This window comes from Poecilia reticulata, chromosome 21 (assembly GCF_904066995.2).
Source record: "Poecilia reticulata chromosome 21, P_reticulata-male-v2, whole genome shotgun sequence".
NCBI lineage: Eukaryota > Metazoa > Chordata > Actinopteri > Cyprinodontiformes > Poeciliidae > Poecilia > Poecilia reticulata.
Window position 1 is genome coordinate 6,471,245 of NC_088850.1, and position 6,000 is coordinate 6,477,244.

Sequence of the window (6,000 nt, forward strand, 5' to 3'; positions counted from 1 at the left end):
CAGTTTGTGAACAGGTTTCATCAATACATTCTGGCACAACTGGCCCTTTAAGAGCGTTTATGACCTTGATTTGGCACAAAACAAAAATGAGTTTGACACCCCTGCTTCATAGCATCTTCTCAACAATAAAGGATTGCAGCTTTTGGGGGTCAGTATCTACCTGAGCAGCAGCACAGGGGGACACATTGCAGGTACAAATATATATTTTTAAAAAAGCTTTCTTTGTCAGGTTTCAGTCTGCAGCTGCAGCCGTGAAATCCTAGAGGAAAAACAATGGGAAGTGGCTGAGCAGCGAATGTGGTCGACAGAAGGAAAGCCGCCCTTGTCCTTTTCATGTGGTTTCAAGCTGTCCCCCTGGCAGCCAGCTGCTTGTTGATTTACACCACAGCAGCAATTCACAACGCAAACACACCCCAGACAAATAATTATGTCAACTTGGCTCTTTTGGGTTATTAAGGAAGCCAAAGTGAAAATATTTCCCACAAAGGCCAACATTAGAGTAATGCTATACAAGAGATGATGGTAAGTGAACCGCAGTGACGGATCTACTGCAGTGCATGAGCGAAGGGAGGCTTTGGGAGTATCAAGCTTTACCAGTTCAATAAAGTGGTGCAAGTAAAATTAAAATTTAAAGGCGGCATGAAACATTGCAAAAACAACACCAATGTTTAATCTTAACTTCTGAGGACTGGCTATGCAAAATGTTAGCATTTACACTCAATTCCTTGTACAGTTCAGGACAAACTAATACACAAAAATTAATGATTTACAACAAAAATACTTATACAATAAGATGACACATATTTTGGAATATTTTTTTGGTGTCTTTAACGTTCAACACTAAAATCAAAGCTGATTTAACCGTTTAACCTGCAGTCTTAGTGCGACGCTCGGGAAGAGGGCAGCAGATGTCACGGCCGGCTAACATCATACAGATGTGAGCTACGTACAAGATATTTGGACACAAAATATCTTTTTTTTTCCTCTACAATTTTGTTAATAGCATATAAAAACTCCAAAAATTATTCTTTTCTTTTGTATTTAAAGGAAAATCTCAAGGAATTCACCGTGCGTTTTTTTTTTCCTGAGATCACATTGGAAAATGCACCACTACTTGCTGATTGGCGCTCTGCGTCGAGCGGCGAAAGTTCAGACCCTCAACGCGCCTCCACATAGACTGAATGTAAACCAGACGTACCTCAAAAAGCGTTTAGTGTGAATACGCCATAAGACCTGCTCTTCAGTGTGTGAGGATATTGCTGTAAATGCTCAGTCAGATCCGCCGGACCTGCTGTTTCAAACAAAAAAGCTCAATCAGCTCAGGCTCATTTGAGTTCAGAGAGGGAAACTGGATCCCCGCGTCATAACAGTTTTAGTTTGAGGGTTGTTTCTTTTTGTAAAGCTATTTATGCTTTAAGTTTTTGTCCTGCCTCTGTTTCTAAGTTTAGAACTGGCTGTGGCCCATTGGGTGTATATAAAAACAAACTTCTGTAACTTCAGGAAGGTTCTAGGTTCGAATCCCAGTCAGGATCTTTCTGTGTGAAGTTTTCATGAGCACTGATTGTTATATTAATTTGCCACTCTAAATGTAAAAAACAACAAAAAAAAAAACACATTTTACATACTTTTTCCATACTATAAAATTGAGCAAACTATTTGCCACAGTGAATATTGCTATATTAGTATGCAGTTTTTGATATACCCGTGCTCCACTGGAAATGTAACCAAGTATTTTGGTCTAATTTCTAGTACACTTGAACTAAAACCAAACTCACTTACAAGCTACTTTTCAGCAAAATATAGGAGTTTATTTTAAGTCATTAATCCCTTAATATTGGAGAAAAAGTGCTATTTTATTTCTAGATTATTTCACTTATGACATGGTAAAAATGTAATGCTTTAGGTGAAAAAATGTCCCAGTGGAACTAGTATTGTTTTTAATCAATATTAAGAAATTACGTTCTTAGAAAAGCTCCTATTTTGCCTAAAAGTTACTTGTAAATTAGTTTTGTCTTATTTAAAGTGTTCAAAGATATCTGGATTAGAAACTAAACCACTTGGTAAGATGTTGTGCTGCTTTCATGTTAATAACGATAAATTAAAAAAGTTTGTGTCCTTAGTTTTTTAACTCAACATTATTTAAAAAATACATAAATAAGTTTCCTGCCACAAGTTGCCTTAGTTTCAATGTTGCACGGCCCCATTTTTAATTTGTTTTCTTTTTGTGTTTTTTTTTTTAAATAAAGGATCAAATGACTATTTGGACATTTCATTATAATGCTCCGTAAATCCTCAGACATGGATAAAAGCATTTTGAGTGCCCTCTTCTTAAAACACCATAAACGAAAATATTAGAAAAGAGTAGAGCTAGATGAGGATGTGGCTGGTTTGTATTTCTTTTTTATACGTCTAATTCTTATGAAAACACTCCGGCTTTAAAAGAACATGTGCTAAAAATCTTCATATCTACACTTCAAATGGCCAAAACATGTTTCTTTCCAAATAAAATTGGAAACACCGAGCCAGCTCTGCAGCTTACTGATGCACGACTACAAAGGCTACACTACACTGGGGATTTAATACGATGCAGATCTCCACTGTCTATGCGAGAAAGATGGGAACAGTCAAACTTGGCTGCTGCTGGAACCGAGACTATTTCTTTGTATCTTCCCTCTAGACTGCAATGATATTTTACCTCCTCTGAGAATCCATAAACCAGAACAATGACATCTTGTCATCTCAGTTTTTTACAATATTTGCTTATGCAAAAAGAGGGTGTGGTAGAGATTAAGTGAATGTGTAATTTCTTAATGCTAGGAGACATCTCTGCTTATATGTGTAAAATTTTGATTATGAATGAAATGGGAACATTTAAAATCTAAGAGTTTTCCATCTTGCAGTGCAAACTCTGTCCAATCAATCAATCAATCAAGTTTATTTGTACAGGACATTTCAGCGACAAAGCAGTTCAAAGTGCTTTACATCATAAAAACATAAAAATACATAGTACAATACAATTGTCAAGTGGCAACGTTGCACGTCAGATTATTGATTGTTTTATTAATGATGTTTCAACAGCTGCGTTTTGAGTTTAAAGGAACTCTGTGTTTCGACTGTTTTACAATTTTCTTGAAGTTTGCTCCAGATGTTCAGTTCTCCATGTTTGGTTCTGGTTCTGAGGATGTAGAAATGCATTTCATCGAGTTTGAATCTAAAAAAAACTTGATTCACAACAAGCCTTTAAATTAATTCAAAAGTTCTTAACAGATTAAGATTTCTGCGTGTGGTGGCATGAACCTCATTTTCAACATGAAGGAATCAAACGTTTGGCTCGCTGCTCTGCAGAACATCATGGCACGTCGAAAAGTTGTTAAACCATTCGATTCATATATGTTGAACCAGTCATTGCTTTTAATGAGTGGAATTGGAGACCTCCTACTTTGAACAAGTTTGTCCATCACATTCCACAGAGACTTGATTGGACTGATGGTACGTTCACTCCAGACACGTTTCTCGAGTCAAAAACGCATCCGACGCTTCAAGTTCGACTTGTTTGCACTTTGAATTCAGACGCTTGACATTTTTGCTCCAGGCGATTGTCGGACGTGCCAAAATCGCTCTAGTCGGGCCTTAAGAGGAGACTACTTGGCATACGTATCCTTCAAACTTTTCCGCCGTTTCCTGCATATTTCAAAAAATGCACCACTACGCCACATAGCGGAGTCTCTCGTATTAGTTGATGGTTCGCGTTGAGCGGTGAAAGTTCAGATTTTCTAACTCCAACATTGGATGGGTCAAATGCTCACAATGGTTCAAATCGCGTAACGCCAGACCCTTGACGTGCCTCCACATAGACTTTGAATGTAAACCAGAAGCGCCTGATGCTCAAAGCGCATTTGGTGTGAACGCACCAAAACCTCATGACCATTTGGTGGCCAAATCAACAACTCAAACTCAACAATAAATCCATTTCTTAACCATTTTTGCTTTGCAATAGGGTGTGTTTAGGAATACCACTTCCATTAAATAGTGCAAAGCGTCTCCAACCATGCTTATGTCTATGTCTGCTTCAAGGTGGTCAAAGCTATAAATCTATACACTCTGTAAAGATGTAGAATCGGTATAAATCCTTCGTTTTGCCCCATGGCCTCCTCCACTAAACGGCGTCATGCACATGTTGCAGGAACACCTGCTCACCTTTCAGAGCCTTCTGCCTGGAGACATGCATGAACTGAGACGAAGAATATTTCAACAACTTAGCAAGTGGGCAGTGGCCCTGCATTCTGCAAGAAATCACAGTGTTGCCCTGTGGCTATGTACTGTCAGCTGCTGGTTGTGGTTTTGTCACGTGCGTAGGAAAGATTCGTGTCCAATAGAGTTCAGAGCACACTCCTGAGCAGAGAGCAACACTGTGTGAAGCTTGCAAAGGCTTCACTAAACAGAGAAGTCTCAGTACTCTTGTGGTATCGTCATACGTGCACTGACATTAACAACAGTTTTCCTGTCTTCCTGTGGCACTCGATGTATTCAAAGCATGTTCTCTGGGTGCAGAACATTAAGAATCAACGGCACAGAAAAACACACTTCCCAAACGATCTGGAGAATAAAAGTCTTGTCCCAAGTCAAAGTGAATGGAAGTGAGTGGATTCCTGCTTTTCATTAGCATCTCTTCACTCACTGCCAACTACAACCACACTTCCAAATGCTGCTTATCCCTATGTGATCCCTGCAGAGATCGCACCTCGGGGTTCGAATCTGAGAAAAGAAAACAAGCGCAGCAAGGAGTCTGAACAACAGAACAGGACAAACTAGGCGCAGGAAGCTGAGCAGACACAAAGAACAAGGCGCTGCAGGGAGGTACGCCACATTAGCACCATGTCTGTCCAGCCAGAGTCTGGCAACAACCTGAAACAGGCCAGGTGTACATCTGGGGATGTGGGGAGTCGATGTTGTTATTGTAGCTGATAATTGTTTACAGACTGTACAAAATCTGCAGTGATCTGCTGTAAGTAGTGTTTTTCTTAAATGTCACCAAGGAAAGATCACTGTAAAGTAATACAGCTTAATTTTAAGTCATCTAGTTCTGCTACGTTTGACATGTTTAATTAGGATCAATTTGTCAAAAATCCCTTGACAGGTTGTAGAAAGACGTGTATTTCAGGTCCTAAGTGGCTCTTTGCTTCTACATTGATAGTTATTATAAGTATTTTCTTCCCAAATGGATTAAATTAAATATTCTCTCATCAGATGGGTACCGACTACACTACGTAGAGCACTAGACTGACATTATTTGACCTTTTCAGTTGTGCCCTTTTCCATGGGACTAAAGGTCAACATTTTCTCTGCAGTGTGAATGTAGTTTAATCTGGTTTTTCTATTTACAAGAAACAGTCTTGAAAAGCTGCACCGTCCTGAATGACGGCCTGATATCTTGCATAAACACGATCTTGATCATTTTAAATCAATACAATATGAATTAAAACTTCATCTCTCATTACTCTGGCATTTCGCAAGGACAGAATTAGTTTGGGGGATGACTTAAGCTTTAAATTCAGAGGCACAAGGGCTCCCAGTAATTTGAATAATTTGAAAATAAACAATGAAATTTGTGCAGCTGCTTCACTTAGAAGTGAAGAGTGGAGATTCTATTATCTAAAAGAACATACAAGATGAGCACTCGAGCCTTTTGCCAATTTAACTAAAAACACACCACAGTAAATTGAAACTGAATTTAAAAAATAATACTAAAACCAACACAGAACTAATTATAATCAGACAGAAGATGTTGCGTGCAATGGCAACAGTTATAATTGAATATATCTGTGCTTTGCATGTGCTAGACTTTAAATGGATAACAAATGGCTCTGCAAAGGCATGCCGAACTTTAGCGCAAGACGCCTTGTAATTAAGTTTTAATGCTTGTCCAAAAAGTTTAATATCCCAATCATCTTTAAGGCAACACGGCCAACGTCTTGCGAAAGACAAAGATTTATTTAAAGT